At 36.9% G+C, this 12,159-nt stretch overlaps 1 long non-coding RNA gene across 1 annotated transcript; it reads right to left on the bottom strand.

Annotated features, from left to right (window-relative positions):
- Window positions 1-10,388: 10,388 nt before the first annotated feature.
- LOC132152444 (uncharacterized) lies at window positions 10,389-11,499 on the bottom strand. Its single transcript, XR_009436512.1, has 2 exons — window positions 11,369-11,499; window positions 10,389-11,286 (listed from the first exon to the last, which is right to left on the bottom strand). It is a non-coding gene; the product is annotated as an uncharacterized LOC132152444 (long non-coding RNA).
- Window positions 11,500-12,159: the final 660 nt, after the last annotated feature.

Below are 12,159 nucleotides of genomic sequence, written 5' to 3' on the forward strand. Positions count from 1 at the left end.
TGTGAAGCATTTTAAGATTAGTCAGAGATTTGTGTTGGTGACCTTTGCTGGGGGCAGGGTCTAAGAAGATGGTATGATAGTGGCTTGACTCCCGCAGCTGTGCGCTTTAATATGTTCTGGGCTGTTCTGAACATCCTGCGAGGCCAGTTTCAAATGGCACTTCTCCTGGGCTGCCATGGGCTGAATAGAATTGTGAACAGGAATTATTTTCTGCTATCTACAGTGGGATTGTAACCAATAAGACTCATTGGGGAAAAATGTGAGAAAATGCTTGAATTTTATTGGCAACAAAGAACTATAAAATATAGATGTACAAATTTATATTTCTCTAAATTCTGTTGATCAAGGCAGCAAATTTGCATGACCAACTCAAAGCAATTGCTGAGTGAGGAATTATCAAGCTAAATACCTGATTGTGTGGATTTCACACACACAAAAAAAGACTGAACAATGATGGATATTTTTAGGTGTATTGTGGTACCTTTGGCCAGTGGGTGCAGTAGTTAGAGACAACTCTACCTCACATCTGTTACTAGTCTAACTATTATGATGACAAGGAAGTTATTCCTCAGCCTAAGTAGTTACATTGGCACGGAAAAAAGTCTCTACAGTGCCAAAGCACTGATCATAAAACAGACATACACATTTACATAAAAATTATTGTAGAAAATTTTTAATAATTAATAACAATTAAAAAAAGGAAAACAATAAGGTAATAAATACATAAAAGGCAAACAAGTACACAAGTACACACCTATGTTTCATGTTTGCTATAATGGTGTATTTCAGTTGATTTCTATTGTTTTTATACTGAGCTAATTATATTTGTCATCCTATTTAACCTCTTCTGGTTCTGTTCATGTTAGTTTCTTTATCATTAAAAAGCTTTGTTTAGATCCTCTCCTCTCTTCTCCTTCTGCCAGCACCATTAGACTTTGTAAGAGTTAACACTTATACAGTACTAGCTATAGCTACTCCAGAACTAAACCCTGAACTTTAAACTCGTTAGTTCTACTCAGGCTGAAACTACATGTTTGCTTGTATAGATCAAATCTCACATAGAGGACGAAAATAAGAAGCTTAGTCCGACAAATCACCTTCACCCTCCGCACAGAGCAGCAAAGACCCACATCAAAGCGCCTGCTCTTTTGATCCATTGATGTAGTAAAATACAGAAAAACATTCTTTCACAATCTACCAACAGCTTTCGGATACAGGATTCCTGTCTCAAAAACTCCAAAGCCAGAGTTGTTAATGAGACAACCATTTAGTTGTGTACCTTTCACAAGCCAGAAACTATACATTATTGTGAACAGAGCTTACACTGAAATACAAGTGCCTTTGCAATCTCTTGCGAGGCTTTTATTCATTTGGTGACATGGTGAGGCTGAATAATGCATAGAGATGGATCTCCTTTCCTGTTTTTGATGGTCCTCTTTTACACTGTGGAAATAAAATACAATGAGGAAAGCACTGCAATGGTATATGCTGTCTTATTCAGTGGGAGACTAAAAGATCCTGCTGTACTGAATTTTTTTTTTTTGCCATGCTGTGTTGAGTTAGGTTTTTGTTTGTGGTTACTTCAACAACATCAAACTCAAATATGCAAAGTGTGAGTATGTTTCTGTATGTTTCTGATTAGCAAGTCAGTTGATTTTCCAAAATAGGGTAGACTGGTCGCCTGACTATTTTTGTCGTATACAGAGTCTGAAGAATTGTTAGCAAGGATGTATTTCTACCTGATTAGAATATGCCAGGAATCAAAAGTGTGAAACTACTTGTGATTTAATCACTAATGCATTGATTTTAAGATCTATACCCACAATTTATGCATTATTATTTTAGATAACTTTTGTCAACAAATGCCTGTATGGACAGTGTTGGGGTAGTTACTCAAAAAATGTAATTAGTTCCTAGTTACTTCTGTAAATTGTAATGAGATTACTTTACTAGTTACTGCATTTGAAAAGTCACTTCACTACTTATTACTTTACTTCACTTTTTCTTAATTTTTTTGAGAATTTTTTTCCAAATTCCGTTTTCCTTCTAAATTTTTCTGGATTCCATTTTTTTCTGTTATATTTTTTTTTCTCAACTCATTTTTAATGGTTAAATTTAATTGTATTAATCAAAAAGCATTTTTTTAAAGATTTTTTTTAGCATGTGTAATTATTTAAATGCATAAAACAACTTCATTTATTAATTTTTTCTTAAAATAGCCTTATGAAAAGTTTTTTTTTCCCCCTCAGAAATTCTGTTGTGTATTTACTGTACATTTTTCTGGTTATCAAATGAAGGCATAAAACATTAATTTAGATTTTCTTTTAAATATTGAAAATTAACCAAACTTTATTTTTTGGTAAACAAAGGGGATTTACTATTAAAAATAAAACATGGAAGAAATGTTAAGCAGGAGATGCTTTAAAGCGCGAGAAATAGAGATTTCCCCAGTAACAGCTGTAAACAAAGCAGCGCTGAGCTCACATACGCTGCTTTATCAGGCATATAACATGCAAGTCTTCCTTCAGAAATAGTGATATAAAAACACCTGTGTCTCGTTTTGATATTTAAACATATAAATGTAAGGAATTATTATTATTATTAAACGTGCAGTACGTGCTCATGTTTATTCAACATAGCCTTTTGGAAAATCATTTGGTTTTAAAATCGTGGCGAGTCTCCAAAAATAAATAAATGTATGGGAAACACATCACAACCACCTGAGCCCAACTTCAGTCTACTCATCACCTTAACTTTAACTGCATTTGTAGAAGGCACCGCAGCCAGACCGGAAGTTAACTTAGGGCCAGGCGCGTGCGCCCGATGAAACCTTCTATAAGATGACATTTCAGCACTTGACAAACGGAGAGCGACCAGGCGGGAAGGAAGTCGACCGGAAGTTGAAGTTGGCCGCGTGCAGCCATCTTGTAGCAGAACTTCACTTGTGTTAGCATCCCATTGTCTCCCTTACATTTTGGCATCACTTTGACAGCGAATAACTTTACATCTGAGGCGTTTAAAGACTCCATTTGTCCATTATTTATTTCTAAAGATACACAACAATGTATAAAGGGCTCCATTACCTTCTATGTTACATTATGGCCCCGTAGACACAGTTTTTCTAAAAATAGGTTAACGATTGCGTCATAACCACTCGACTCTCTGACGCACAGTAGAGAAATTACCGTACAGACAGGAGGATAAGCTCGCAGGCAATCGGGGAGACGTCAAGAGAGAAGCCCATAGATACAAGCCCTGGCGTTACATTTTAAAATACTATACAAAATAATTAAACAGAATACTTACTCCTGCTCACTCACGCCAAAGAACTCCCTGCTCAAGCTCGCCGTCTCTGCAAGATTAACGGTGGCAGTTTGCACGCACAGCTACTAGAAGATTTACATCTGTCAGACAGGTTGCTGACGTCATCAAGCTTAGTTTGAGTCTGCGTGTCAGAAACGGAAGTGCTAAAAATCGCTAAAAATGGGCTTCACTTGTCTCAGTTGAGTTCCAATGGGGTCGCTGTGTCCATTTCTTTTACTGTCTATGAGAGCGACTCCTACGTAGCACTTGAAGCACAGCTGTGCGATTGCTTTACATGCAATGTTGGGAAATGCACGTCAAACAATAACAAACTAAACTAAAATTACTCGTAGAAAACACTCTTAAGTGCTAAGATCAATCGTTATCAGGAAACCCGTCCCAGAACTTTACACACAGGCAAACATGGCATGTGTAATGCAGGAAAGCGCGTTCAGTCTAGTAAAGTAGTGTAGTTACCAATATTATTAGTGTAATGCATTACTTTACTTCGTTACCCAAAAAAAATAATATAGTTACTGTAATCCGTTACTATGTAACTCGTTAGCCCCAACACTGTGTATGGATTAGAATGAGACTTGTGAAGTCTATTCAAGCTATGAATATCTTGCACAGGAAGTGAAAACTAAATACAATAAAATGCTTATGAAGTGAACGTCCAGTGAAATTTATTCACAGTATAGCCTGTGATGCTAAATATATATATATATATATATATATATATATATATATATATATATATATATATATATATATATATATATATATATATATTTATAAGGGATGCCTCCCTATTGTCAGAGAATGTGGGGGTGCATTACTGCCTTAATTGTAATATAGTACGATGGCCGAGAGAGCTCAACGCTCTAAAAAAATCAATAATAAAAATTAAGCAAATTAAAAAAAAACATCTTCATCAGTTTGTCAACATATGCAGAAACGCCCTGCAAAAACTTGCAATACAATCAAATACAGAAATGCGCTACAAATACTCGCAACACAATCAAATACAAAAACACACTGCAAATACACGCAACAGATTCAAACACAGAAACACACTGCAAATACTTGCAACACATTCAAACACAGCAACGCAGTGCAAATACTCGCAACACAATCAAATACAGAAACGTGCTGCAAATACTCACAACACAATCAAATACAAAAAAATTTGCTGCAAATACTCTTAACACAAACAAACACAGAAACATGCTGCAAATACTCACAATACAATCAAACACAGAAAAGCACAGCAAATACTCACAATACAATCAAACACAGGAAAGCACTGCAAATACTTGCCACACAATCAAACACAGAAATAGGGATGCACCGGTTGACCGGCCATAAATCGGAACCGGCCGGTTTTTGGTCTTTTTTTCAGCCGATTTTTCCGTAAGTGCGCCCGCGTTCAGATACTACATTGTAATCGTTTGCTATCATGTCATTTGTTTGGAAGTATATCGAAATCTGTGCGCAGGACACGGGCAGCCGTTCATCACTGGAAGTGCAGAGCTACACGTCTGAGGCACAGATAGCAGAAAGCGATCAGCCGTTGGTGTACTGGCGCACAAATAAGAGCCCCTTTCCTGCGAGCACTGAAGCTGCGCGAACATACTGTACCGGTCCGCGCCCTGAACACAAGTAGACCGTGAAGAGATGTTCAGGTCAACTTCTCACGTGTTGGAGAAATGAAACAGACTAAACTGTGACAAAACTGAAATGTTTTTTTTTTTTTTTTTGTAAATTAGAACTTGCATACACGTTTGAAAAGCGAGAAGTAAACGTCAGTTCTGTATAGGATCATTATTTTTATTTTACCTTAAAATTACATAGACTTAATTTGATTTAAAAATCACCTGCTGTAGGACACTGAATCATTCATCCAATTAAAACATTTTAGGGTAATGATTCACATCTATATTTTTTTACTTGAGACAATAAGTTATTTTTTTTTCATTGGTTCAAGTAAAAAAATATAGATGTGAATCATTACCCTATTTTTTTTTTTTTTTTTTTATTGGATGAATGAAACACTTTGCTTCTTTGTTTTATTCGCACCAACATTATTTGATTTTAACATTTTGGAATAATGTATTTATATAGCATACTTTTATTTAGTCTCACTGGTAAATACCTTTTCTTTTTATTTAAAACCAAATTTAAAAACTTAAACAAAGACTGAATGCTGATTTAGAAACCTCTTATTGAATGTGTGTTGATTGTATTGCTTGGATTGTAGAACTATGCAGTTACTGCCTTTAATTTCACATGGTTACAGTTAATCTTTTCATTTGAGGCCAGTTCTATGTAGTTTCAACCCAATTCAAAAACAAATGCTAAGTGCTTATGTCTGTACCATCTATGTTTGTATTAAATGTAGCCTACTTACACTTACTGTGCAGTTACTGGCATTAATTTCAAATGGTTATGGTTATTGTTTTCAATAGCCAAAAGCCAGTTTGGCCTATTAAATATCAAATAAACATCTTGTTTATGCACACTTTCCTTCTTTCTTGTTTGTTGCTTAAAGATTAAAAAAAAAAAAAAAAAAAAAAAAAATCGGAAATCGGTATCGGAATCGGCCAGTTTGCTTGTAAAAAATCGGTATCGGAATCGACCATGAAAAATCATGATCGTGCGTCCCTACACAGAAACATTCTGCAAATAGTCGCAACACAATCAAACACAGAAACATGCTGCAAATAAATCGCAACACAATCAAACACAGAAACATGCTGCAAATAGTCGCAACACAGTCAAACACAGAAATGCAAAGCAAATACCAGAGCCGGACAGTAACGGAGTACATTTACTTGAGTACAGTACTTAAGTACAATTTTGAGGGATCTGTACTTTACTCGATTATCATTTTTGGGGAGTACTCATGACTTTACTCAAGTACATTTGAGAGGCAAATATTGTACTCTTTACTCCGCTACATTTCTGTCTATAACCGTAAGTACCTGTTACTTCTTCGGCCCCATCCACAAGGAGACGGAGCTTACCCCAATCCGATCTTTTTTCCCTCGTCTAAAGAAATATCCGCGTCCGTCCACACGAAACCACAAAACGATGTAGTATACATTCCAGACCAGCATGTGGCGCTGTAATTCTGCCACATACAGTAGATACACTTAAAAAGGAGAAGACATGGATTTGCTCATAAATCTTGCTCGTGGTACACAAACGAACATGGAACATGTTAAGAAGCGCTTAACCATACTTCAGATACTTTTTCTAAACTCTTAACACAGACTCACACCTACAAAACACAATTGGCCAAATTGATAATTTTCTTATCAAAAACACATTTTGTTAAATATATACTTAATCTTCCTTTCAAAATAGAACACATCTTTCTCTGCACACATTAACTTTACCAAAACACTGGAAATCAGACTCAAAATTAAATTATTCTGTAAAAGAATAACAATTGTTTTCACCTCACAAGGTACATGCAGTCAATCAAAGTACACCAGGTTTCAAAATACTGGCTATTGTTGACATTACAAAAACTGCATAGAGTTTTATGTTTCAGTTTTACAGGTGTTTGCATGCAAAACATTCAACTCACCGTTTTACACTAAATTTCTTGGTTAGGAACTGTATGTCCAAATGTACAGTAATGTTCACATTCAAAAACATTCCAGTAAAAAGCAATTTTTTTCTTTTACTGTTTACTGCAGGAGGTACAGTAGAAACATGGTATGATAGAACAGAAAAGGTTTTACAGTATTGCTTACAGTGAACAAAATATCCATGAAACACATAAGAGCATTCTGAAAAAAAAAACAACAGCAAAAAGCCCAGATATAAAAAGGAGGGGGGGGGGACTAAAAAAACAAAAAACACTCACTGCATCTCTCACTGCTCCTGCTCCTCTCACTGCATCTCTCACTGCTCCTGCTCCTCTAACTCCATCTCTCACTGCTCCTGCTCCTCTCACTGCATCTCTCACTGCTCCTGCTCCTTTCACTTCATCTCTCACTGCTACTGCTCCTCTCACTGCATCTCTTACTGCTCCTGCTTCTCTAACTCCATCTCTCACTGCTCCTGCTCCTCTCACTGCATCTCTCACTGATCCTGCTCCTCTCACTGCATCTCTCACTGCTCCTGCTCCTTTCACTGCATCTCTCACTGCTCCTGCTCCTTTCACTTCATCTCTCACTGCTCCTGCTCCTCTCACTGCATCTCTCACTGCTACTGCTCCTCTCACTGCATCTCTTACTGCTCCTGCTTCTCTAACTCCATCTCTCACTGCTCCTGCTCCTCTCACTGCATCTCTCACTGATCCTGCTCCTCTCACTGCATCTCTCACTGTTCCTGCTCCTTTCACTGCATCTCTCACTGCTCCTGCTTCTTTCACTGCATCTCTCACTGCTCCTGCTCCTTTCACTGCTCCTGCTCCTCTCACTGCATCTCTCACTGGGCCTGCTCTTTTCACTGTATCTCTCACTGGGCCTGCTCTTCTCACTGTATCTCTCACTGGGCCTGCTCTTCTCACTGTATCTCTCACTGGGCCTGCTCTTCTCACTGCATCTCTCACTGGGCCTGCTCTTCTCCCTGGGCCCCTTGCTCTTACTCTTCCTTGTCCAGACATTACAGTGTTTGTCTTTTTCTGTTTCTGTTTGCAAAAACATCACTCCTCAAAGTCCTCCTTTTGTTGTATAATTGTGAGTGTAATAGAAAAAAAATAACCCCTGTCATTGAGTCTAAACCAGATTGGAATCAGCTGTGGTTGGCCCAATTTACACAACATAAATCAGCTTTGTGTCAATTAATCAATTGTTTGTATATTATCAGCTAAGATATATTGTTTTTGAACTGATTTATATTGTATCTAAGGTTTGGAACATTGGTTTTGCTATTGTGGGGTGCTGTGTGTTAACATTCGTAAATACTACAAAAACAATCCATAATTTTGTTGGGAGGTATAGCTTGTCTGTTAAGAAAATGTAAGCACTTTGAAAATGTGTTCAATGACTCCATATTGTGTGAAAACGACATGAAATGTGTGAATGGTATGGCCACAATAGACAGATGCTGTGCTAATTGTGTTTAATTGCTTGGACAAACGCTTGTTAATGACTGAAAAAACTGTAATGTTAGTTAATAAAAAATACAATCGTTCAGTGTTTGTTCATGTTTTTGTTGCTGTTACGTGACGTAGTGGTGTTTGAATAGGGGCGAGACGTGGGCTGATGACGTCATATTTTCAGGGATTCGCCACTCTGGGACCCAGTTAAAAAAAACATCGGTTTCACTCTTCCAAAACGCCAGATTTGTGTAGACGAAAACGCCTATCCGCTAAAAAATTTGTGCGACGAAAGAAAAAGGAAAAAAGAAAAATCTCGGAAACCCTTTCAAACGTGATTGGATTTTGCAGGCGCCTCTGATTGGGAAAGCATATCAGCAATCACTTTCAGCTTTCCGCCAAAGACTTCATGACATTTGATTGAATTAAAGTACAGTACACAGAGTTGTACACACAGTAGTGCAGAGTTGTCACACATAGATTGTGTGTGTGAGAATGGTGTTATTCAGCTGAAAGTATTTTCTCCTGCCTTTGCCGGTATGTCAATGTGAGAGGAAGGGGCTTAATACTGTCACTCAAAGGAACTGAATTTTATGTTCCCTTCTTTGTACACTGACCTAAACAAAAATTGGAGGGTGCAAAAATTCCATTAAAACTCTTGCACCGGTTTGTCAGAGCATTGCCATTGTGCTATTGCCTTGTGGGCAAGTGAGAAATATTAAATAAAGCAACATGGTAAAAAGATGAAAATGACTTGATTTTACTTTCAATTCCTTTTACATTCTCCAAGGTATTAACATTACAATTTTTCATAACTCCATGTAGGACGTTTCTGTACATAAATGTAAGCACTGTGGCAGTAGTAATGTAATATTTAAAAAATGTACTCTTGTACTCTTGATACTCAAGTACTTTTAAAAACAAGTACTTCAGTACTTTTACTTAAGTACACATCTGACTGTAGTACTTTTACTTGTACTTGAGTAAAATTTTGCAAGGGGTATCTGTACTTTTACTCAAGTAATGAAACTGTGTACTCTGTCCGCCTCTGGCTAATACTAGCAACACAGTCAAACACAGAAATGCACAGCAAATACTACCAATACAATCAAATACAGAAACGTGCTGCAAATACACACAGACCACATCGTAAAAGTATAAGGGAACTGCAACAAGTGACAAATCTGTATCGTATAGGCTTGATTTACAATTACATTTAGTCATTTAGCGGTTACATTTAGTCATTAACATTATTTTTTAAAGAAGACAAGTAATAAGAATAGAAATTGTCCAAGTGTTAGAGAGTCGTGTTTTTTTTTCTTTCTTAGAATTAGAATAGAGAGTGCTAGAGGGTCAAATGTAAATGGAAGTGTATTTTTAGTTTTTTTTTTTTTTAAATATTATTTATTTTTTTAGATGGCTAAGGACTCAACTTCTTGGATTGTGTCTTCTTAGAAAGGTGAGATTTTTATTTGTTTTAACATCCTGATCATATGTTTCTTTAGTTAAAAAAATGTTGATATGTTGATAATGTGATATGTTATGTAAGTTGGCTAACTTACTTTTACAACTTCTATTACGAAATTTAACCATGGTTTAACAATTAAATAAATAAATAAATGTTTCATGTACTAATTTGTTACTATAATAAAACCATGGTTAATGCTACTTGCAAGCTGAAGCGTGTTAATTATGAAGTATTTGCAGCGCAAGTGCTGACAAAGTGATGCAGATGTTTTCTTGATTTGCTGGTGTTTTTTTTCTATGTGCTTGTGTTTTCTTGTGTTGCAGTGGATTGAGCTCTCTCGGCCACCATAAATATGTGTGCATGTGCTTGTGCATGTGCGTGTGTTTATCTGAATCTTGATTCTTCTTTTGTAACACATCAGCTATGGTGCCACGCCAGCTAAAACCCCTCTGACTCGGCCTGCTAATAGTTACCACACCCCAAACATTTGTCATTGCTTGAGCTGGAAAGAGATTGACACATCTGACATCACTCTAAATGTTTTGATGGTGCTTTGTAGGCTTAATGTTTACCCTTTTGGGGGAAACCCATTAATGGTATATGTATAGTAGTCAATGTACTGTACAATAAACTGAGTACGAGAATAAAATCAAATCTTGTATTCATCACCTTTAAATTACGGTGTCTTTAAGTCCCATCCTAAATATGCCAGTACATACATGCACAACCTATACTTTAAATCCACTTGCATGTGACTGTATTCGAGCATTTAATCTGAAATAAATAATAAAAGGCCTTCTTAGTCTGCGTGTGTTTCATAAATATGCAGAGCATCAGAGGCACACAATCACAGTACCAGTCCTTCTCTTAAAATGGCACGCAGTACTTTCCAAAGTTTCCAGACTATGCCTCCTGTATACTTTCAGGAAGCCTAGCTTGATTAAAAGTGCCTACTGGCTTTATCACAATCTTTGTGTTCGCTGCTCAAAGTACCTTTTAATCCTCTTCCTACAAATCAACAAACTGCAGAATGCTGCATAAATTGATTGTTTTGGAGCTTTTCCATGGTGCTCTGGAAATTGTGGGGGGATTTATTTGTGGATCTCTTTTAATCTGTCAGTCAGGGACGAAGCCTAATAAACACCTGCTGAGACTGAGCTTCACATGTCCCCAGTAAATAATCAAGAAACACACTGCCATGTGCAGTTTGTGTTGTTATTAAGGTTAAGCTACATACATCACATCAGTCGACCCCTAAAATCCTGAAATCTCAATGTACCATCAAATATCTGAAGAATAATTTTTCACCTGACACCGCTCTGATAATGGTACATTATATCATAGAATCTCATCACCTCTCTGAGCATTTTGATCGATGTCATAAGGTTTTCTGTGTGATCAGAATCCCTGATATAGGAAATCATGTTCTCCAAGAGAAGATGTCACAAGGTTGAAACCCCTGGAAGAAAAGAAACAATCACCATGTCCACGGTGCCCATAGGGATCAGCATGTTGACAGTGTTTGAAGCCACCCCAGCTACCTTCAAAGCTTGATCCCTCCTTTGAAGATTTCCCACAATTCAGTAGCTGCTTTATTCAGATGAAGGCAGTTATTATGCTAATGATGGCGCACTGCTGGAGACATGCTTCAGAAGGGCTTGAATGCAACAGGAAAGTGGAATGCTGAGGGACGAATGTGTTCATCTCCTTGGATCTTCATTTCTGCTCTAAGCTTATGAGTTTAAGAGCAAAATAATCCTTCTTTCTTCTCACATGCCCCTGCCTCAAGACTAATCTAAAACAAATTCCACACAGATGATAACACTTTAAGTTGGATATTTAACTGAACAGAAGCTGAGCGAAATCAAAAGCACACATTTCTTAATGTATCTATTGAGTGATCACAAAATGTCAAGTGCCTCTTCAGACAAGCACAGATTCCACCATGAAGACATTGGATGACAGCTTAATGTGAACACAATTACACAGTTTTTCCAAACAGTCCTTTGCAGTTGGCCTCCATTATTGATGAAGTGAGACCTGTTAAACTGCTCTGCAATGGTTAACTCACTGCCCTTTATCTCTTAATATATTTTAATTCTGCTCTAGCAGATACAGAAATATGCAGAGCACTGATTAACTTTTTTATTTTTTACAAAGACTAAAATGCCAAACTTCTGGCACTCAGTATGAAAGCTAGGAAATTAAATAAATTATAGTACATAATATAATAACTGGACTTCTAGACTAGTTAGTTATCAGTTTCTAGTGCCAGCCAGTCTGAAGCAAGCCTGACCAACGAACTCTTTCACAGAATAGGTTTTAACATTGA

Source organism: Carassius carassius, chromosome 11, assembly GCF_963082965.1.
Source record: "Carassius carassius chromosome 11, fCarCar2.1, whole genome shotgun sequence".
Classification (NCBI taxonomy): Eukaryota; Metazoa; Chordata; class Actinopteri; order Cypriniformes; family Cyprinidae; genus Carassius; species Carassius carassius.